Here is a 25,149-nt window from a genome sequence, read left to right on the forward strand (position 1 = left end):
TGGTCAAAAGACTGGAAAAGCGCAATATGAGTACAGTCCATTTACCATTTAAAAAGAATCACAATAAAATAATTCTAAGTCATGACCAATGTAAGTGGTGTGAGGGTAACACTGACTGACAGCCAGACAGAGAAAGAAGACAATTCTTCATCATAAAACAGCCTCAGACTGCAAACTACAGCACAAGTTATCTGCTTATCTATGAGCATGGACACATGGACACGGATCTTGTGCTTCCTTTTGACTTGCTGAATGAGCGAGCAAGCAAACAAACATCCTCAATGGAAAGGACATCCCTTTACATCATCTTGCAGGATATGCAGCTAGTTGACTAGTCAGCTGTAATATTTCAAACAGCTTAACAACTAAATAATCATTAGATGTGAAAATGTATGAGTCATCTTTCAGTGCTTGTTCTTTGCTGGTAAGCTACATTTACCAGGGCTGGTTTGTTTACATTGTGTCTCTGTGTGCCTGCCAGCTCAGCTGTCAGTCAAATATGTACATTGGCCCGCCCACTCAGAAGCCAGGCTACAAGGAGCATTTCTGATATATCTCCAGAGACATCTTCCTCCTTTCAATGAATTCATAAAGAGTCCTGTATAGGCTTTTATGGAAGTTCATGTGGAAGATTTCCAACCATTTTTGTACCACTGATGTATCAATTCTGATGGGAATTTTTTGGTTAACGTGACTAGCATTGCATGCAAAATAAAAGATTATCCCAGCTCGTAAGTCAGATGTGCTTACTCCAATAATGACCTTACATAATATACAATAAACTGTTGGCCGTGTTTATATAACAGAAGAAATGGAGGATTCTCTGGTTTCTCTTATAAACACAGTAAGAATGCATCTAAAAACTAAACGTTAATCGCTTCTAATTTGCTTTCCCAACTACCTCCTACAACTTTATGTAGTCAAGGCCCAGAAGCATCTTATGCAATGTTGTGTTAATACTGTGGTATCTTTGGCATATACCTTGGACACTAAACCATTCAAAATAAGCCAGAAAAAGCATATGAAACTAGTGATGATTCTTAAATAAAATAGATATACAAGTGCAGATCCAACCCTGCACTGTGCACAGCCAGACAGCTGCAGGGAATTCAAAGGCAGGAGCATAAAGGGAGGAGACGACATTGTGCAGTGTAGCACACACACATAAAAGACAATGTTGTGACTGAGAGGAGAGCTTGTCTGTCGGAGGAACACCTGGTTAGGGAGACGCCCAAACCTGCACGACCCTCAAAGTTATTTTGTCTTTGTATTTAAACAACACAAAGAGAAGATACTCTTCTACACTATACTGCACAGGCAAAGTAAACACAGAAAGACTGCTGGTGTGTGAGTTTGATAGAGACAGAGAGAGAGAGAGAGGGGAAGAAAGAGAGAGGGAAAGAAAGAGAGAGAGACTGGTGTGCAGACTTACAGTGTGTCAGACAACAAGGTCAGCCCATCCCGGGAGAGGTGTTGGCTTTCTAACAGAGTACAGCTACTTGAAACCAAGGTCACTGCTCTGTGGCTACGAGAGGGACAGGAGAGTGGGGCCAGACAGGGACAGGTTTGCCACATGGCTCCGTGTTAAGGTCTGATGCGTTGCGCAGGCCGAACGTGTTTCCTAGGTGTGTTTGTGTGTGTGTGTGTGTGTGTGTGTGTGTGTGTGTGTGTGTGTGTGTGTGTGTGTGCGCGTGCGTGCGTGCCTTTAAATTGATGGAATTCAGATTACTGTCAGAAAACAAATAAATAAATGACCGAATAACATATCCACACCCATTCATTGCAGAATTTCCTGAAACCAGATGCCTTTCTGACATAAACAAATCAGAACAGAGCCCATTATTGCTGCCATTATGGCTAGAAACTGTAGAGCAGGGATGGTAGCGGCTCTCTGCACTCACTCAACCATTAATAGCCCTTTGCATGGTTTTGTCTGCCTTCCTTACAGACAAACAAGCCTACTGAGGAAAGGATTAGAGCATAGTTTTTCACAGAAACCTGACACTGTCAAATGTATTGTTAAATATTACAATTAAAACTAGCTGTTAGTGCAGATTGAGCTCTTATCCTTACTGATGTGGAGACATAAAACTATATACAACGTGTGTCCCCTTTTTTTATATCTGTCTTGAGTTTCAGTCATGGGTCGATGAAAGCATTAGCAAGGTAACAAGACGCTTAGTTGTTAAATCCATAAAACTTTAATTAAACATTTTAGTATCCAACATTTGTCCACCCACTCTTGCACAGTCACTTTTTCAGTTATATATTTCATATGATATTACAAATACCAACTAATTTAAGAAAACTATGTTGACAGATCTGGGGGAAAAACAAGTGCTTTCTAGCATGATTTCCAGTGATGTGTTGAGGTCAATTTGTATTTGTGCAAACCATCAACAACATCCAACATTTGTATTAGTGCACAACATCCACAGACGGCTGAATGACGACTGTTGGATGCGGCTGGATGAGTTATTGGATGGACAAACAAAAACAATCTGTGTAAGGAGGGAGGGCTACTTCAATGTTATCTTATCCTCCCCCACCTTGGACAAGGGCCTAGCAGCTCTAAAATTAGCCGTCTCATCTAAACACAGTCTTTGGTGTAGCAGCTACTCTTCGATGGGAACTTGGCTCCTGGCTGACGCACTGAAAGCTCACTCTAGCCCTTCTCCAAATGCAGAGATGAAGCCAGGATAGTATACAAATGCAAACTCGAGTTTGTCCTTGACTCTCTCCATTTCTATGTTTACACTGGAAACTCTTGGATGCAGCTCTTATCCAAAAAAAAGCCCAAGACATTGAAAAACATTTAATTAAATATTTTAATTTGTTTTAATTAAGTAACTGTGCATATACAAAGTGATGTTTAAGGTGAATTAGAAATCTAGGAAGAGAAGGAAGCTGGTATGACTCGACAGGAAAACCGGCTACTTTAAAAAAATAAAATAAAATACAGGCTTCCAGGCGATGATGGCTTAAGTAGATAGTAGAATACACAGAGATTCATAGACCACCAACATCATAGAGCAGCAGTGAGTCTAAATCAGTCTAACCACCAGGTACAGATCCTGTTTGTGCGTGCGTGTATTAACATGTACTTAAGCTTGTGGAAAACAGTGCCTGGGAAGCAACTGTGACCTCCCAGTGAGAGCAGGAAGAAAAAAAAAATCTTGATGAAAGCGCACCAACATCCTGTGCTCGTGGCTGTGCAGAAATATTGCAAAGACAACATTGTTATATATATTTGTTTAACCACATTATCTTTATTTAGATTTAGGGGGCAGGAGGAGCTTGGAAATAATTTTTACTGTATAAAAAAATAGTTTTGACATTTTTCTTTTTAATCAGTACCAATAGGTTTGGCAATGAGAATGTTTTTGGAAATTAACACTATTCACTATGAAATACTTAACTGGCATTTTAAACTGCATGATAAATATTATAAAAGTATACATAAACGCTTTCATAAGCAGATATAAATAACCACAGGCATGAAGAATTATAAACAATACAAGGTGTCCAAACTAAATCTCTGAACTGTTGCAGTATTACGTTTGTGTGTGAAAAGCAAACCAAGAAATATAGTGTTAGCCAACTTGTTGCACAAATCTGCTATGATTACTGATATACATATCTTAATAACCACATTAAAATCTGAAGTAAATAGTCTCTTTATTTGAACTAGTACTTGTGCAAATTATTACTGCTATTGCTCCTAATAACAAGTGTCTACTGGTTAATATTCACCTTTTTTTAAATTGCATAAGTCCTTTGTCATCACTAATCTGTGAATTTCCAACTGAGAGAAAAATCCAAACATGGAGCACAAACCTATGTTGCAAAATGATGTACACATAACAGCCGCCATGCACTGCTATTTATCCCTTTCACTCACGCCTACAAGTTACCTCTGCTCACTCAGAGTGCTAACTGGTCTGAACCTCCATTACACAGAGCACACTGGCCTCCCACTCCCACCCTACTAACAGTGGCAGACTGCCAAATGGGGAAGAGTGTGTGTGTGTGTGTGTGTGTGTGTGTGTGTGTGTGTGTGTGTGTGTGTGTGTGTGTGTGTGTGTGTGTGTGTGTGTGTGTGTGTGTGTGTGTGTGTGTGGTCGAGCTGCACAGAAAAGTGGCACAAAAACACAGAATTAGGGAATACTTACAAACTACTACACAACTTGACGGACCTGAGAAATTCAACAGCTCTATCACTCTTCAAATGAACTCTACCCTCCTGTGTCACCGCTGTGCATGCTGATGTGGAACCCCTGGGCGGGCAGAAAAGCACAGTGCTGCATTCCCTCACTTCTCATCTCCCTGAAAATGTACGACCTATGGCAAACCTTGAATTCCTCTGCCTAAGATGTAAGCTCCCTGCCATTCAGCTCGCTATTAGCGTATTTCTCTGCACTCCACGCCACAGTGCCTCCCCTGTTCCCTGCAAACAGACTCCTTCTATACGGCATCAGTATGCAGCCTGCCTGAGGGGGAGGAGGAGAAGAAGCAGAGGGGAGGAAGAAGGGAAGGTTGGGAAAACAAAGCCTCTATAGTCGTCTCTCCAGCCGGGACAGGCCGAGCCGCACTAGTGGGGGCGAGTTATGTAATGTGACTGGCAGGGCCCACTTCCCTGTTCAGAGCTGCCGCACACACTAATCCACACCGAGGAACAAGCCCTGCTTTGGAGGAAGAGGAGGAGATCGAGGGGGAGCAGAGAGAGGAAACCAGTGGAGAAGGTGTGATTACAAGAATTTTAGCCTTTCATCTGCAACAGATCAAACACACAGAGGCCTCCCCTCTGAGCTCCTCTGCTGAAAGATAACAGTCAGAACTATATTGGCACTCCTGACAGCTGGCTACAGTATAGAGAGGAAACACCACTTTCACACAAAAACCCTGTTTATGACATGTGATATTGACACATTCAACACACATACCCTGGTTACTCATACAAGACTGTTTGTAACAGGTTAATATAAGGTAGTCATAGTTCACACAGCCGATCCATAGCTGATAAATGTATTCCATATATTTGTATACATTTAAAGCAGCTGCTGCAGACACTCTGATCTTCTGTTGGACCTCTTCAGTCATATTTTAAAAACTTAATGCTTATTATGCAACAGCTTTTTCTACAATCTTGTTCAAGCGTCTTTGCAATAGAGCACAGAGGAACGCATCAATGAAAGGGCTACTAGTCATCACTAATATCTGCTGCAGTAGTACATTATTTTCCATCAAAATTCATTCACTCAAGCCCATTTAAGACACAGGATGGGAGCAGCTACAAAGATAGATATGGCATGGCTGGGGGAAGTGGCAACGAGTCAGTCAGAGTGAAAAAGAAACACAGAGAGGGTAAGAAAAAAAGGACAGTGATCACCAGGCACCTCAGCCAGTTCTGCTAACCAGGAAGGCCAGGTGGAGGATTTAAAGCAGTTAAAAATAAAAGTCTGATTCTGATTTACTGAGCTGCTTGCCTGGAAACCATGTGACTGGCATCACATGAGAGGAGGGAGGAGGAGAGTGGCAGAGGGTGTGTGTGTGTGTGTGTGTGTGTGTCCAGCTCCCAGTGCCCATAGGCACAGCATGTATTCCACTCCTGGCACCATAATAAGCTTTGTGATCAGTTTCCTTGGTTTCCACTGACAGTAAGCAGATATAGGCAGCTCGGGGAGGTAAACAGTAGCAGCTCTTGCTGGTGCACTGCCACAGGCACAGAGACACAAGAGAGGCTGGTGGGAGGGATGTAAGAGAGTCAGAGACAGAGAGATGAACTTGTGCAGAGGAAGAGGGGGATGAGCCAGTGATGCAGCTGCTGGCATCAGCAGACCAACCACTGATCACTAGCCTGCTGATTTTTTAATAACATACTTTTGTGGTTCACAAATGTAACTTCAAATTTGTATTCCTGATGCATGTCTATGAACATTTGTCTATGTGATATGGAATATATTTTTAGTGATATGCTGTAGAAGCATTAAGGTCATTTTGCTTTTGTATTTAAAACCATCTATTCTCTCACAGAATAAGTGTTTGGGTATATCATATTTGTTGTATTTAAAAAAACAAACAAACAAAAAAAAACCGAAATGAAATGTCTCTGCAGTGAAGGCAAACCATGACTGCATCCTTGAAGCTTCATTTCTATCTTATCTTTAAATTGTGCTTCAACATTGGCAAGGCCATTTCTTTTCCTGCTACAAGCCAGTGTGTTTTGTTGACAGACATTTGAACAGTTATATCCTTCATAAAGCTGTGGTGGATTGTATACAATACCGATAGTATGACTGGTGTGGAGCGCTGCTTGTAGGGTAATAAACACTGATTTTGTGACATTAACATGTGCTATAAAAGTGTCCTTGTGCTCATAATCTAAAAATGTACATGATCAGGACTTTCAACTTCAGTCACAGTAACCAACAGGAAAGTGTTTGTATGTGTGTGCGGTGCATAAACAGATAGAGGTAACGGGTGGCTTTCGTTGGACACATGCTAGTTCTGCACTACAGAAACTGTGACCTACTTTTTCACACACACACACACACACACACACACACACACACACACACACACACACACACACACACACACACACACACACACACACACACACACACACACACACACACACACACACACACACACACACACACACACACACACACACACACACACACACACACACACACACACACACACACAATGGGACAGGAAGGCAGAGGTTAGGCATGTACTAAGCCCTGTTCTTAATACATGCATTCCAGTGGATAGAGCTCAATGCTGATGTGCTTTCAGCCTGCCTGTTGGTACAAGCAACTCCTGCACACAGTCTCCTGCATGACTGACAACACTACATACTGCATGACAAAGTGCCCGATGCTTGTACTGAGTACGCAAATATGTAACTACACTCTCAGTCTTTCTGCTGTTTTTTTTTTTTTTTTTTAAGAGGGAAAAAACAGTACACTGGTTAAGTTTAGAGTTACTTGAGATGCCTGATGTCCTTTTCTATATTCTGCAATCGTGTCATTGACTAAGCCTAAGAAATGACAAATACGCGAGACAAAATGTTTGTCTTCTTGTCACATAGGTGACACTCATGCAAGTCCATTTAACAAAGATTAATACTGTCAACGCTCCTCATTAATACAGTAAAATTATGTAACAAGATGCTTGAGAGGGAACCAAGGTGCAAATGTGACACTGATATCCTGTGTGGTCATGTTGACAAGTTGTCATGTTCACAAGACTGCCCAAACACACACACACACCATAATAGCACAAAAGGAAAAATGAAAAGCTAGCAAAAAATAATAATTTAATAGTGTCTCAGTATATGTGGCCTTCAAACCGACAGAGTACCAGCCTAATAGTTACATTATCAAGATATTATTTGTCAACATACCGATTCCATGGCTGTGGGAGAATGTCAGTGGGCTTAAATCCAACTAGAAAAACACCTGCCGCTCTGGAGTCCACAGAATCCTGAAAAACAAGATGAAAACAAAACCAAGCGTTAATTACCAAGACAGCACAAGCAGTTTCACATTCCTCACGACGTAAAGGAGTTGGGGTGGATGCAGAGGGTCATGTTTCTCCACCCGTCTCCTCCAATAGTTTGCTGGTTAGCTGAGAGAGGCCTGTGTAGGGACGTGACACAGAGGCCACTGGCATTGACTAAGGCATTTGGTCCTGTTTTCATTGCCTTTACCCGACATTCAGCAATCCCAACTTTGCCTTTATGCAAAACAACCCAACTAAATAAACCAATATTTAATTGGCTAATATTGCTCATATTGCTGATAACCCCCAAAATGAATGTTGTCAATCTAAATCAGTCTACTCTGGAGGAGAAATGGTACCAGCTTTCTTTATACTAAATCCTTTCAACCACATTCATCGATTCAGCTCTGATAAATAGCATGTACTTCATGGTGTGAAGGTGTATGTGAAGTAAAAAAAAAAAAGTGAAATTCATTCATTTAGAGATGACAACAAGCTGTTTAGCATCGTACAACTGCCCAATATTAGAGATACAACAGCAAAATATGTGTGGTGGTCTATTTGTGTGGGTAATTTAACTTAAAAAAATATCAAATATGCTTCACTTCATTTGGAAAGCTTCCATAAGTTCTATAACATGTCAACAGTAGACACTTTGCCTCTGGAAACAATGTGCTTATTCAGTTGGTTTCATATTGAATCCTGCACACATATCTGACTTCACTGTCACTTTAAACAAGTAGCTTAGACTTTAATGGTAAAAATTGAAGCTAAAATCGACATGCTTCCCCTAAAATGTTCATTGAACACTCAGCACAGTAGCCAGCAAGTCATCCAAAGTCTATTTAATTAAGGTAAAACCGGGGGCATCAACCCATGTTTGGAAATGTTTGCTCTTTATTTGGAAAACATTTGCACATTTTCACAAAACAAATAATACATTTACAAACGAATTCCAGAGTTTTGAGCTTTGACGTAAAAATTCCTGCTCAAGAGTTCAAATCTAGGTGATAAAACAACAACTTGGTTCTTCTCAACCACAGATGGAGTCACTCACACATCAACATCCAGTTACTTTTTATATTGTCCTGAAGATTTATAAAATTATATCATCAAAATGCATCTGCCTCACTCATAAAACCAATGAAATATGTATCTATGTCATGAGAGAGAGAGCTCCTGAAGTCAGTGACTCAGTGATGTCGGTTACACAACAATATCTGGTTAAGTTAGCTGGCATTATGTAACATTTCCCACCAGTCGCACCTAAATAATTAAGACTGTAGCTGCAAACCCGCTGAGTGGATTGAGCGTGGTTTCCATATCTGGCCCACCACTAAAAGCCAAATGGAGCACAAGACAACCAAGCCCAACTAGCTGGAGCCCAGCACCCCAGCTCTGCTCATGTTCCTAACCTTCCTGGCTGGTCGCCCCAGTCCCCTCCCAACTATGAGGACAAGGGTTTATCAGGATTTAGGAGGTGGGGCATGGGAGGATATGTAACAGAGGCCCAGTGTTGAGCTAAACTGGTAACATTCCAGTGATTGTGGGACTCCCTACCCATTTAAACCCACATTTGTTCCATCAATCTGGTTTTAAAGCATCACAAGAGGACTGAAGACCAGCCGGCAGTACTAACTAGCTGTCACCATTTAAAAAGACACCATTTAAAAAGACAGCCTCTTAAAGTGCCTGAGAACTGCATTTTACCACACAATCTACATATACATAAATGTGTAAGTGCTAATTTAGTATTATCATTTAGTGCTCAATTAAATCTGCTAAAGGAAAACATCAAAAAGGACCTGCGTTGAAGGCTTTTCTGGATAGAATACAAAGGCTGATAGTAGAGGCAGAGTGGCAGGTGGGTGCGTGGGACAGGATTAAGGCCAGACCTCACTGGGATGGCCTAAGTGGTAAGGAGGATGATGGTTAGATGCGTATTTGTGTTTGTACTGTAGTGGAATCTGTGGGGCTTTCCCAGCAGGAAGCACAGGATTGAAGGATTGTAATAATCCACCCAGGAAGCAGAACACTAGTTTTGGATGGAACATACTAAGACAATCCTCCTTAATGATCACTTACAAAAACTGACAAGTGACACAGTTTTAACCTATGAATTGTGTTTCTGTATTTACACTGAAAGCAAACACAGAAATGTTTGGTAGACAGAGGAAACACAAAGAGACGCTAGCAAGTAAACTGTGGAGCTGAAAGAAAACATAGCAGCTGGATACAACACAAAATACAGCACAATAAAACATTTCACACCAAAAACACAATGTAGATGTGGACCACTCAGCATCAATTCACAAATGTCAAAAATCAGTCTTTTACAGTTTTTCTGTAATACAAATAATATCATCATCAGTTACTGTAAAGGGTAATTTAAGGCAGAATGAGTAAGATTTTCCAAAAAAAAAAAAAATCATCACTTATGACTAGGGATGCTCGATATTGACTTTTCTGCCGATATCCGATATTGTCCAACTCTTAATTTCCGATACCGATATCACCCGATACCGATGCAGGCTTTTTACACCAAAACTGTTAGGTAACAACACAACATATCTCCTATTGTGGAATTAACACATTATGCCTAATTTTTTTGTGATGCCCCACATACATAAATGCAACATGGCTTTCAAAATGTAAACACTGTCTGTGCAAAATAAGAGAACAACTTCAACTTAAATTATGGAAAAACGTGCCAATATGGCACTGCCATATTTATTATGCTGCTTTGCAGTCATTGCAAATTGCAAATGTACTATCCGTAGGACACACTTGGAAATAGTTCCAAACCACAGAGATAAGCCGCGTTTCTAGAGGCTGGACCTTTACAGGAACGTCCTCTCAGCTGTTGTGTCTCCAGCAGATTAGGACCTGGATAGGACCCACCGGACTCTGACGGTGACGTCACAGAGGCGACTTGCCAAAAACATAACAGAGAAAATGACGAGGGGGTAAACCTTGTTTCTGGTTTGTGTGTTCGTGTACATGTCGGTGGATGCTATGAACTTTTTAGCTACGGTTAGCAACCTAGCATTGGGCCAATGTTGTTCAGGGTGTGAAGGTGGGACTCAATAAAAATGTAGCGACCTGGTGACAGATCTGGTATCATTGAGTCGGGCAGGAGAGGCCATCTTTGAATGCTGTGTTTACAAATAGCAACAGACATATCATTCTCATTCTGCCTTTAAGAGTCTCATATTCTCTTCTGGATGTTTTCCTGTGTGTGTTTAAAAAACATTTTTAAAAATTACTAATGCACAGCTCACCTTTAGCCTTTAGATGTAACTTGTGCACCAAAACACTGAGGCCTGATTCAGTTATGAAGGGAGCCTGTTCTGTTGTTATTCAAACTGTTTTTTCAACCTCCAATCTCCAGCCACTAAGAGCCTGCTTCAGTCCTGTGTGATCCTCAAGGAAAATCACCAGTCCTTAGATTAGTCCTTAGATTGTTCACGATTAAATCATTTATAATAACAACAAACTGTCTGGCTTATGTATGATTCCATAGTTCAGCTTGACAACAAGTCTACTACAGCTTTAACATTTCTGTCTCTGTTTCTGCTGTGTAAAGTTAATAGCACAACATAACAGTTGTGGGAGGGCACTGAGAAGTGTTTGTGCAGCAAAGCATTAATTTGTTGTTGGTCTGGAATCAGATTTAAATAATGTCCAAAATCAAGACCAATGTCAAAAATCACAACAAAAAATTGCAAATGTTTATATACCAGCTGTACAATTGAAAGTATTTCATATGTGAAACTTACCTAGGATAAATTTCAATATTTGATCAGAAACAGCTGTCATCACGCAACAAATGTACACATCAAGATATTTTACTACATGGAGGAGCCTATGAAAATATTTGTACCAATGATGGACATTTTGCAGAGGTCTTGTGATAACCCTTGTAATCTCTTAGACCTTAAAACTAGAATTTCAAACTGGGGTATAAAAAATGTGGGCATTTACCAGGCAGGGGAGGTCTAAGCAAAATGCATTATAGAGTTGGGTAACTGCAGGATCCACCATTTCTTGAGACTGACCCAATCTGGGGTCTAAAAGTCTGTTTCTGCGGTTTTGATTTTGACCCACAATTTGACTACAAATTCTAACTCTACTTAGTATCCCAACTTTATTGGGAACACTAAAGTGCTGGTATATTCTTTTCACAGTTGCCAAAGCCTGTTACTCAACTGCATATCTACAAAATACTTCTACATGGGTAACCATTAATGGAGACATGTATAAGCCATTGTATGCCTCTGGACATGCATATTTCAGTTACAAATGATGGGACGTGTCAGAACTTTGTTGAGGATGTAATTCCCAACTAACTGAATATGTTTACATGGCTGGAGTAGTTGCGCACTGGGTGGCATTGACAGCCTCCTTAGTAACAGTTGCTTCCTAACTAATTAGCTTTGACTAAGCTACACCAGGAGAGAAGGCGACACATATGTGTTGCACACACAAAAACTGCTGACAAGCCAAGTTTACACAAAAACATAAATCACATCCTCAGATCACTCACGATAAATACTAATTACATGTACCACAATGTGGACACTGGCATACTTATTTTCAATATATGTAATATATCTGTGCACAAGGTTAATGCAGTGGACATGATGAAAAGTTCAAAGGTCAAACAGCTTCCTGAAGTTCACTTCCATTAAACTGAGCCTTTTGTCAAAATGCCTTCATACGATGATGAGCTGAGGCCATGTGTAACCACAGCAAATATCTGGTTCTGCATCACCATGACAACATGCCTGCATATTTAATTCTTTATCTGCATGTTTGCTGGACATGTTTGTTATCAGCTGGTATATCAGCAGTGAGCTTTAGAGTGTTTGAATGACCCCCAGCACAGCGTAGGAGATGGTGTGATATATTGACCAGGAACAGAACAATTTGTGAGCCACAGGCCGGTGAGCTGGTACATATGTATTGTTGAAGCAGCTGTTCTACAAGCTCTTCAAAACACTGCTGTAAGTGAGACCCACCATGGGTTTAACGGTGACCTTCAACAAGAATCAGAGGCTGCCTTTGATGCTGACAGACTATGACTGCAGATAAGGATTAATCTCTTCACTAGAGCTCTGAGAATGGCACTGCACTGGAGTGACTGAAACACTTGGCTGCAGCAAAGCAGGATCTATTGATGGTTGGGTTTACTCGCCTAACATTCAGCATACCACAACAGCTGCATCAATACTGCACATATCTAACAATTATAATCATCACTAGAGCCCCTTGTGTATTATAATGTCCAACATGAACGGCACCTGGTTTATAAGCAGAGTTGATTTGATAAGGACAAAGTCAAATATTAAGTAATAGAAAAGGTATCTTTGCAGTAAAGGTGTAAAAGACAAACCACAACTAGACAGCAGACTGCCAACAAGACAAACTGGTGGGCAAAAACAATTAAACAGGGGGGTTGTTTCTAGGAAATGTGAGGGGAAAATACATTTAAATATAGAATTATTATTTTCCTCTGTTATGACTCAATTCATAAATGCCACAATACGGATGTCAATTTCGGTTAATTTTGCTTTCAATGGCTAATTACTTTTCAAGAAAAGTTGTGATGTAACTTTCGTTTGTAAGAGCTGTCCAGCAGTCGGTAGTCAGAGCTAGTTAGCTTGACTTTTAGTTTCTTCAGCTCAAAGTGTTTTAAATTAGTTCAGTAACAGTTGCTTTTGATGACTTTATGTACTCTGGCTTGAAATACTGAAGTAGCTTTTTTAATCTCTCCCACCACACTGATTGTCAGCCTATATGTCTCAATCATTCAGCACTCCAACAAAGTGAAGGCCTAAAAACAAAGTAACACCCATGTTGTTATTACAGGTAGACTGTAGGATTAGCATGCTAAGCTAACAGTCTGTCAGCTGTGTGACTTTGTCTTGCAGAGCACACAAACACTGTACACACATCTGTCACTGTCCAGCACAGTGCTGTTAAACACCTTACTTTTATACAGTCTCTGGGCTACAGACAGCACAGCATGACTATGGTATTGATGCTAGCCATGCTAACCAGGTGCTAGCTGCCATGCAGATTGATAAAATGGTTAATGGTCACATTTTGAATGTAATAACTTAATAATTAGATTTGCAAAACAAAGGTGGCCCAAATAATAGCAGAGCAGAGAACCAAATGAGATCAGACATCAAGAGCAGTTAGCTTAACAGTTATGTTTAATATTGCAGTTCAGTGGACACTGGATTAAGGGCCTAAAATAGTCCATCCTATTCTATTTATTTAATCAAGAACTGGTTTTGAAAGATTGCCACCCTGGTTGGTTCTGTGAGGATGATCAGTGATGACACATGATGTTTGTGTGCGTGTGCAAAGCGGGAGAATACCCCTGGGTACTGTGGGATTAAGGAAGAGACAGGAGCTCTAATGCTGGCTTCAGGACACGGCCATCTTTTGTCCTATTTCTCTGTCATTTGGCATCTGATTACAGCAAGAGCTTCCATTTCCACAAACGTGTATCATTGCTCATTCTCTATGGGAAATGTGGACCAAGAGGCAGACCCCCTTATAACACAAATACACCAGTGTGGCCCCTTGGGCTACAGAGCACCTCTCCAGTCAGTCCTGGGTCTGGCTCTCCTATCATACCCCTCTTCCACTGAGCTGGAGCTAGAGCTTGCTGGGAGCTGGTGCTACAGCGAGTGCTCAGTTGGTGTTAACCCGAGCAACTCTTACGAACCTGTTGTGTTTCTACCGGCAAGGAGCCACGCGATTACGTCACTGTATAACGTAGCCAGCGTGCGCCTTTGAAGCACTTCCATGATTCACCAGTGAGAGGCAGCAACATGACGCAAGGCATCTAGCCCGCCGGAAACGAAGAAGAAGAAGAAAACAAAGAAGGAGAAGAAGAAAACAAAAGACAACAAAGAAGGAGGAGAAGACGACGAAGATGGAGGAAATTGCGGCCGCGATGCAAGTGCTGTTCATGTGTTTGCAAGCCTACATAGAAATACAGGAACGGTGTCGCGCCAAAAAGTGATCGTCTGCCAGAATCTGATTTCTGGCCGCGGGAGTACGCACAGCAGTCCGTTGAGCGGTAGCGCTAAAACGGTCATAATATGCATTTACATACAACTGTACGTCCGCAATTATAAATTATACTATAATGAATGTGATTTATGGGTGTGTGTTCAGTAAAGAAATTATCACTTTTGCAATGATCCTCGTGACTCTGCGTTGTTTTTTATCTGATCTGGGCCCTACGTAGTATTTGATTCCCATGTTGGGATGTGTTTTATATCTAATATTATTGTTTATGCCTACTATTTGGAGACAAGACTATAAAAGACATGATTTATGGGAGGGTTACATACGCCTATAAAATAACGAACAGTTTTCACCTGCCAAAAATTGATTAAAGGCCAAATACAGTTACTGAAAGCTGACTTCTGCCTAAATATGACTTGATCTCATTCATAAGCTTCATAATATAAACACTAGAGCTCACAGGACAGTTTGGAACTCTTTTAAAGGACCATTATAACACAAAATAAGGCATTTTCACCTGCCAAAAATTGATTGGAGGCCAAATACAGTTACTGAAAGGTTATTTCTGCCTAAATATGACTTTATCTCATTCTTGAGTCCTGCTCACATAACCGGGCCCCCAGTCTGCTGACATAATCGGGTCTTGCTTTAGACCAGCAAAGACTTGGTGCTCGCTCTGGCTCCCGTTCTGAGGCTCGCGCCTGGAGCTTTGGCGGACATAAAGTGTGTCACAGGGCTCGTACATATCATGCAGGGACACTCATTCACACTCACACTGCAGTCTTTGTAGCATAGTAGATCATCTCTAATAAAATACACAGGCCAGCAGAGCCCTGTGGAGTTCATATGCAGGACACACCAGATTGCAAATGTTGGCACACAAAAACACTTCAATAATATTACATTTACAATAGCCTACTGACCAACCAGTGGCGATGTGGTGAAAACAAGTACAGTAACACCAAATCAAAATTATTCCAAGCCCTTACAGCATCCAATAATCAAAAAAATCACACATCTTTATTATCCATATTGATGATCTATCAGCTAAAAGCTGGACTGCAAAAAACAATAGTGCATTCATGTAGGATTTCCATCACAGCCAAGTGGTTTTAGTTAATTAAAATATGACTGTAATGGTGATTATGTAGTAGTGATGCTGAGAATCCACCACTGAAAAAGAGCAAATGAGGAGGCAAGATAGAAAAAGGTACAAATAAATAAATAAATCTTGGCTTAATTTGGCCATCACTTAATTAAAAAGGTAAAAGAAACATTTCTCACTAAAAATGTACATATAATAATTAACATTTTAAAGTTAAAACAGTTTCCTTTCATTGTTACAACCCCTCTTACAGTACGAATGCAAAACCATGTGCTAAAAATGACTGATCGAGGGTGTGGTGGCTACAGTATTTGTGAGGTAGGCTTTCACCAGAGGGCTCAGTAACCGTTATTGCACTGATGTTGATGATATACACAGCCCTATATTAGACCTAAGCACTAAACCAAATAAACAATAGGAAGCAACAGCAGCTCAATATAACAGCCTGGGTTCGGCCTGCAGTATGTCAAAGCATCAGGTATCAGCTTATTGTACTATCTTCACTAATTAGATTCAGTCATCTGCTCTTCTATGTGCAAACACTGGAGGGGAAACCTGACACTGGAGGGTGTGGGGAGACAGCTGGGGGGAGGGTGGAGATGGGCCGGGGGGGGGGGGGGGGGGGGGGGGGGGGGGAGACATAAGAGAAAAAGAGATGCACACCACACCTTTCCTCTTCAAAAACATCTACATTATTGATAAGGCCTGGTTTCTGCAGGGAGGGACCAGAGAACACTGATCCTCCATATCTAGAGCATGAGCAACTAACACAGACAGCAACATTGGCAGCTCCATCACAATCACTTTATCTTAAGACCGAACGCACTCAAGCAGAATGAAGCACCAGCGTAGAAGATGACAATGAGAGGAAATAAAAGCAAATGCAGGGAAAAGTATGAGAGAGAGTAAGAGAAGGAGTAAAACGTCTAAATAACAACTATGAAAAGGTGAGTCTGTTAAATGGCTGGAATTGGTGGATACCAGCTGAACAACAATCTAGCAAAATAAAAGTCTGATACTAAATGAAGGCAGAGGAGAGGAGAGGCGAGGAAAGGAGAAGGCAGGGGATAAGGGCTTCAATGAGAAGGCAGCAGCAGCAGCACTCCTCGTGACACAGTTAGCGACAGCGCTTTTTTGTTCAGCACAGCCATGCCGCGGCAAGCTCAGCTCACACTCTCACTCGCTCAGCCCCCCTTACCAAGAATCTTCTGCTGTTGTCAAGGTAACAAGCTCTCTGGACTGGGGAAAAAAGCTTAACATTCTAAAAGATATGGCTTTTCAAATGATGGCCTCAACCTGAAACTTGCATGTGTTGTTGATAAACAGCCTGTGCAGTGGAAGGTATCTTCAGCCTGGCTGTACAACAAAGAACGTTTTCCCATGCATTTTAAACATGTCCACCATAAATTACATTTGTTTTTTCTGAGTGTTTTCTCTGATGTAGCTGGACTGAAAACAAATGACATCGTAGTAGTAGAAAACATAGTGGTTGGAATATTTACAGTAATGCCATTTAAATGTGCTTATTTGAAATAATATGATAACAATTTTTAATTAACAGCTGCCTTAAAGCTAAAATATGTGTTCAATGTCAGGCAGGCGTACCATAGTGATACACAACTCTTTAATAAAAGAGCCGTAAGCTTCTTTATAAAGGTAACAAATGGGAGGTCACCTGTCCTGCTGCATGCCTACTTATCATTCACAGGAGCACAGCTAGAGCGAAACACACGATACATACAGAAAAACACTCCGTATCTATTTATTATTCATTATTCATTACCACTGCTACAGCAGCAAGGAAGAAGCCAACAACACCTTTCATATAATAAAAATTGGTTATTAAGCGCAGGCCTCATCAACAACACAGAAACCTCAATCAAAAAGCCTCTTGTCCGCCAAGTACAATCCTATTTAACTGGGTGACTGGGTGAAAACATCTGTGGGATTGCACCTTGTTACTCCTCACAGAGATTCCTAAGAAGAAATAAATGTATAACTGACAACTATGCAAGTCTCGCTCATTTATTACCACCAGTTACACCTGGGTCTAAGTGAAAATAGTGAAATTCCACATTAAACATAAGGACCTGAATGCATATTAGCACACAAATGTAGCTCAAAGTTTAACATGCGTTTTATTTAAGAGCATCATTGTACATGGAAAAATTTGTGGAGAGCCCAACTGTATTGAATTACCTATAAAATATGATTACTCTGAATATACACGCACAAGCAAAGTAGTCCAATTTTACTTTAAGGGATTGTATAATCATCACTGTTTCAATGTTTTAGTGAACGGTTTACCAAACAATGTGTTTCTACATACCACATATATACCACAATTGGTTGTTCCTCTAGCTGCAGCTCTTTTTCACAACTGAATTTACATGAAATGGTATCATATCGAGAGAAAAAGTACCTACATCACCACAGTGATAAACCAGCCCACCATCTTGTTTTGTTTTTCCAGGAACCAGTGTGAGCTGCAGTCTTCATGCAGATTTCTCTTTTAAGGAACCCTAATTATGTCAATTCCTATTACAAGTTTAAATCACTGTTCATTTGAATGTATGACTTAACATCCTCTTTCCTGCTCTTTAGTATATTATTATGTATGATCTACATGTTGTATAAACAGGTAGCAGTTGCAGCAGTGCTTTTGTAGAGCTGCTGCGTAGACAAAACCCGAGAATGCAGATGGAACCATGTGAAGCTGGGCTTTGAATGAAAATGATCTAATTAATGTTGAGGCAGGAACAAAGTTTTGATGTTATGACAAATCTGGACTGAACTTGCCAATCCATATCAGCAGCCAATCAATAAGCCATCACTTCCAACAATTACAGCTACCAATTATCTGTGTTTATCTTTTTTTTCTCTAATAATTTATCAGTTAGAGTTCATTGTATAAAAACCCAAACTCAACTTATAAATGTATGAAAATGAGTATCAAGCAAAGCCTCAGGTTAGAAGCTGTTAATGCATTTTTATTTCCAAGTTAACGTTAGCGGATTAACAATTTACTTTGAGAATTACCATTGGTACATTTTCAACAGACGACTCAAACAACACACCAATCATTTCCTCTACCCGTTGAAAAATAACTTTCTGAGCTGCCAATGTCACATAACCACACTGAACCTGCAACAACTTTAGTTTCAAATATGTGTGTAAAGTTAAAAACACACTCACTACTTAGATGTAGGTCAACACAGTATCTCCTATTATTTTCTATATAAACCTATACACCAGTATCAACAAGGCGTGGTTTGGACATGCTGCCCTGCAACAGAATATGCTGCGGTCCTATTTTACAGAGCAGACACTGATCCAGAAAAAGCAGAATTTCAGACCCGCTCTCTCACACGGCACATCCCAGCTACTCCACGTCGAATTTCTTTTTGTCAGGTGATACAGGAAAAAAAAAAATACACCAAAGAAGAAGAGCCTTTTTAATTCCCGCACAGGCAGCCTAATTTACGGATCTTAATGCCTGTGAGTTGTCCAAGCAGCCCTTTCCATTGCTTTGGTACATGACTATTAAATACTTTCAGATATACCCAAATACATTCTGACTTTTAGTCACTCTCTCTGCTCCCCTTCCCCTTGAGCACTCACACACTCTACACGATTCATTGCAATACGATCATGATTCTGCAGTTTTTGTATAAGCCAGGGAGATCAGTTGTATCAAAACTAACAATAATTTCTCCTTTAGCTGCATAAACAAATGACATGTGTTACTCCATGTGACAAACTGAGTATACAAATATAAAGTGTGTGAGAGATAGTACAGTAAAATGTGAAAGTGAAAGAAACAGCTTTTTAGGAAGAAACATGTGTCAGAGTCGGGGAATCCCAGCGATGGTGAGCAAGAACAAATAAATGTATCCACCAACAGTTCTGAAACAGACGCTGTGCTTGTACCATACTAAAGTTGTGCAGCCTGCTATGTGGAACTGGTTTCAAAGACAATGACAGTCAAAAACAACTGCAATACTCAACCACTCAAACACCCACAGCTAAAGGCTATTTTGTGACCATTGGAAGCTATGAATCTGATCGAGTGGCTATGACATGTGGAGTTCCTCTGGGGTCAGTTCTTGGACCCCTTCTGTTCAGTCTATATATGCTGCCTTTGGGAGAACTCTAATGTAGACTATCACAGTTATGCAGATGACACGCAGATATACCTAGCACTGTCCCCTGATGACTACAGTCCAATACAGTCATTGTGTCACTGTTTAGAGCAAATAACAAATTGGATTAACCAAAATTTCCTTCAATTAAATCAGGACAAAACTGAGGTAATTGTTTTTGGCAATAAAAAGAAGAGGATTGCTGTCAGTAAACATCTCGAGTCACTCTCTCTAAAAACTAGCGACCAAGTCCGAAACCTTGGCGTGCTGATAGACTCAGATCTGACCTTCAGCAGTCATATCAAATCAATCACCAAAACAGCCTTCTATCAGCTTAAGAACATATCCAGAGTGAAGGGTTTTATGTCTCAAACAGACCAGGAGAAGTTGATTCATGCTTTCATCTCCAGTAGACTCGACTACTGTAACGGTCTTCTGACTGGACTCCCACAAAAAAGCATTAAACAACTGCAGCTCATTCAGAACGCTGCAGCTCGAGTTTTGACCAGAACAAAGAGATCAGACCACATTACTCCAGTTCTAAAGTCTTTACACTGGCTCCCAGTCAGCTATAGAATAGATTTTAAAGTTATGCTACTGGTCTACAAATCACTGAATGGTTTAGGTCCAGAATACATGAATGACATGTTAGTAGAATATAAACCCAGTAGGGCTCTGAGATCTACTGACTCAGGTCAGATAGTGGAGCCCAGAGTTCAGACTAAACATGGTGAAGCAGCTTTTAGCTGTTATGCTGCACACAAGTGGAACAAACTACCAGCAGAACTGAAATCAGCCCCAACTGTGAATAATTTTAAATCCAGGTTAAAATAAAAACACTTCTCTTCTCCTGTGCTTATGATTGAGCTCTTTCAAAGCACTTTAAATTCTAATCTTTCATTTGCATTCTATGTCCTTTTAATGATTTTAAAGCAAATCATTATTTTATGCTGCAACCTTATATTTAATGCTCCATTCTAGTATTTTATTTCTCTCTCTTTCTATGTTTCTGTACTTTGTTTTTATTATTATTGTGTGTGTGTGTGTGTGTGTGTGTGTGTGTGGGGGGGGGGGGGGGGGGGTTTAATTTCCAATTATTTCTGTTAAATGTTCGTTTTATGTAAAGCACATTGAGTTGTGTATGAAATGCGTTATATAAATAAAACTGCCTTGCCTTGACTAAAGGCTAAGGAGGCTAAGACATAAGTTGGCTAAAGATCATGTCTCTGCTCACCACTGAAAAACAAAGGATTATTGCTTTGCCAGACAAATGCTACTCAAAGCCTTCCTGGCCTTCTAAATGTCGTACTACCTGATCTAATCTGTCTAATCAACGTTACGTGTCCAGCAGCAGGCGACACAGAAAAAGGCATAATTTTAAAGCCCTAGCAGATTTATGATCAAGCTGAATCATACATGAGCCAGATAGTTTCTTTTTTATTACCAAAGACTTTATAGTGAACAGTGCAAGCTTAAAGACTGTAAGGATCCTTGAGGATCACACAAGACTGCAGCAAACTCTTAATAACTGCTGGAAGTTTGGAGGACGAAAAAATAATTTGCACAACATAGATAAAACATTGTGAAAGCAGTCTCACGTCATAATTGGACTCTGCCTCTATGTTTTGGGGGCAATGGTTACATCTGGCTACAGGTGAGCCTTGTATGAGACACAAACACAACCTAATGACATCATTCAGTCCTACTCTAGTGAAGAAATACAGGCAGGGAAATGAGGTCCTGTTAGGGCTGGGTGATATGGACTAAATCAAATATCACAATATTTTAGACCAAATACCTCGATATCGATATTGCAACAATATTATAGAGATGGCTGTTGATACTTTAAGTGGGTCAAAGGTACATAAAAGAACAGCTAGAACAATCTGTTAAGTTCAGAAAATAATATATTTTACTGTAATGCAGCTTTAAAACCAGGAAAAGACAACTCTGATGACATATTGCAATATTATGATATCCAAAATCTAAGACGATATCTAGTCTCATATCACAGTATTGCTATAATTTCAATATATTGCCCAGCCCTAGGTTTTGTACTATGAAGATTATAAATAATACAATTTGTTTACTGTTAATCTAAATTTGTGTTTTTTGATTACATAATGGCATATCATCACTAGTTTCAACATGATTAGATTGTTCATAGTATTTCCACACTTTGTTTATTTGTTCCTCATTAACCGTGAGCACTGTGCACGCAATAAAAAAACAGCATACACTCTCCCTGATTGTGATACCTGCTCAGCAGGGTCTAGTGGAGGAGTCGATTGTATACTCCTATTCATAATCACAATGTTGCATATTGAGCTGAGTAATGGGATATTTCACTTAATTATAGTGATTGTTAATTGCCAAATGTGGGCAAAAAAAGCCCAAACTATACACTGTATGGAATATTATATTTGGGTAGCAACGGTTCATTCAATCACCTTGCACTTGAACATTCAGAGTTTTTAACAATGGCATTCTGCACAAGTGAAGGCCAGCCAGTGTGTTCACCCACATTGTAATTTGATTTTCTATCAAGGAAGCTTAACACATAACCTGAGCGTTTCCACAGTTCTGCCATTTGTCATTTTCTGTTGCCATGGTTGCAGTGAAAGACAGAGCTTCATGAATATTGGAAATGGAAGAGCGGCAGCAGCACATGGTACATTATCGACATAAACACCCGCACATGCTCTAACACCGCAGAACAAGTTGACTGTGTTGGTTCTGAATGCCAGCGGCTATCTGCTCACCCACACGATTCTCAGCCAGTTAAAAAATAGGCATTTAATAAACTCTCCAGCTGACACACATTGTCTCCACACATATAATAAATCATGTATTCAACTACAAAGCCAGCTCTCTAATCCCACGTAGGGCTGTGAAAAACATTTCTATCAATTCCCATTTTTGTATGTTCCTCAAAATAAAGAATGCCTTACATGCAGGTACATGGGCCGACTAAGATCTTGGTAAGAGAATATCTTGTTAACGCTGCACAAGTAAGTCAGCTTGTTGCATGTGCGGCTGTATGCGTATCATGCACGATGACACTGTCACCTTAACAAGGAGCCATTTCGGACCTCTGCTGTATTCTGCTGGGCTTGACTGTCAGCGTCCCTCTTTTCACAACTGACAGTGCACAACCGAGCCAATGACACACAATCACACACACACTCATGCACCTAAGTTCCTCTGACATTTCTCATTTCGTCCTTATTGGAAAGCTGTCTGCATGCCAAAGTAGGGTGTGCATGTATTACAGCAGAGTGAAACTACTGCCAAGGACACAGAGGGGGAGATCGCTACAGCAGTCAGTGGTAATATGTTGAGACAATACAACCATCTAGAAGAGGCCCCACTGACATTAAGTATTGCTTCATGACAACACTTTCTGAGGCTATCAGAGTATACTTGAGCATCTACGATCAACACTGATTGCCATTGAAGGCTGTATGTTTAAGTGTATGATGAGCACACATAGACCTACGCGTTGTGTATGTTGGTTTTTTTTTTTACACTCTTAGGAGGGGAAAAGCAAATCACACAAGGGACTGCTGCAGAGAGCTTTGATCTCACAGATGAAAAGAGTCAAAGACTGGAACTATGTGCGCACTAGGAGTATGCACACACTTAAACTGGAATTATGCTCCCAAACAAATCTAAACAGGGGTCGCTCTTAAACGTTCACCTGATTGTTTCTTTTACACCTGTTTGTTTTTGTCAATGTTTTTTTTAATGGCGTCTTGACAGGAATCGAATCAACCACTCGACTTGCTTGATGCACTGGTCCAAAGAATATGTTGACCCATAACACACTTCTCTGTGTAGGTTTGCCGAGATGTTAACATCTATCTTAGGAGAAGCATAATTCCAACATGAGCTGGTTACATTTGTAAAAGTATCTTTTTCTCTTTGTTTCAGCCCTTGTCTCAGACTTAAGAAAACTGGTCTCCAGAGTGTATTTATACACTCAGGATCTTATGTTTCAGTATGTACGGTCACGTAAGCTGCCCAGTGAAGGGCTGTGAAGGTAAAAAAAAAGGGCTTTCTACTGCCTATTACTTTCTCTGTGATTGATCATTTAAAATGTCAATATAGCCAAACACACAGTGCAGCTGTTGTCATTAACCTGTAATTCTGTTGATTCTGTTAGACGTCTTCTCAATTACATAATAATGATTTTATCACTGCAGCACAGCATCTTGAGAATTTCTGCTGCTACGGGTTTTGTTTATCAGCAGTGATTATATCGCTAAGAGTATGTCATACGTATTTTGTTGACTGATGGAAAAAAAAAGAAGGGAAATATGTAATTGAGAACAATCTCTATGTTGCATAGTTTTGTATTTGGCAAATGAAAAGAGTATGAAGATTTAGCCTTTTTTTGATTGTTCATGTGTTTCTCTGTGGTCAGACATCTCTACAAAGATGACGTGGAAAGGCTAGTGTGAAAACAAATGAGAATGTGTAGTCTAATGGCGCTTTTCCACTATACAGTTCTAGCACTACTTGGCTCGGCTCGACTCGGTTTTGTACCAGGAACGTCCTTTTCCATTACTATAGTACCTACTCAACGTGGGCGGGGAAACTGCCGTAATTTCGTTTTATACGCGACACAAAACACATAAACAATGGAGGACATTGAGGCAGTGGTGTACTTGCTGCTGTATGTGGCTTTTTGTCACACACAAACCAAGAAAATTGAGCCATATGGCTGTAACGCTGTTGCCGGTATTCAAAAATGCCGGGTTTGATTCTTGTGTGGGATGGCTCATGACTCTTCAAGCGACAACTCTTCTGACCAATCAGTGGCCGGCAGTCTGTTGACGTCAAATTTAATATCGGCTCGGCTCGCTTGGAACCTCGCCAGAGTAGGTACTAAAAAAGTACCAGGTACTATCCCTAATGGAAACGCCAAAAAAAAAAAACGGGTAGAGTCGAGTAGGGCTGGACAAAACGATTATGTTTTCGATTAATCGATTCATCTAACGATTAATTTTTCGATAACCTAAACGACTATTTCTTCGATTATATTCCCATTATTTGATAACTATAGCAATTTATACATTGACACATTGTTTTTTGAATGTCAAAAAACATTGAATTCTTATAACATTTCAATATTTATTTAACATTTCTTTAATACATCCTTTCAGAATATTGCTCCCAAAATCTCTCCAGATAGATGAGACAAACTGATTTTGAACTACCTGTGGAAGCATTTCCTTCATTTTACGTGCTTAGCTACAGTCATTTTGGGCTCTGAGCACTTCCAAAACGTGGGTGACCTACACTTAACCATGTACCTGAACGTCTCCTGTGTAGACA

General features: G+C 40.3%; 1 protein-coding gene across 2 annotated transcripts in view; it reads right to left on the reverse strand.

Moving 5' to 3' along the window:
• The window catches only part of ankrd11 (ankyrin repeat domain 11), a 117,112-nt gene that overhangs the window by 76,397 nt on the left and 15,566 nt on the right, over positions 1–25,149 (reverse strand). For both annotated transcript variants that reach the window (XM_062423503.1, XM_062423485.1), the window contains exon 2: positions 7,415–7,494. The gene's annotated coding sequence lies outside the window, so the exon portion shown is untranslated. The remainder of the gene's footprint in view (positions 1–7,414; positions 7,495–25,149) is intronic.

Source organism: Scomber scombrus, chromosome 1, assembly GCF_963691925.1.
Source record: "Scomber scombrus chromosome 1, fScoSco1.1, whole genome shotgun sequence".
Lineage (NCBI taxonomy): Eukaryota > Metazoa > Chordata > Actinopteri > Scombriformes > Scombridae > Scomber > Scomber scombrus.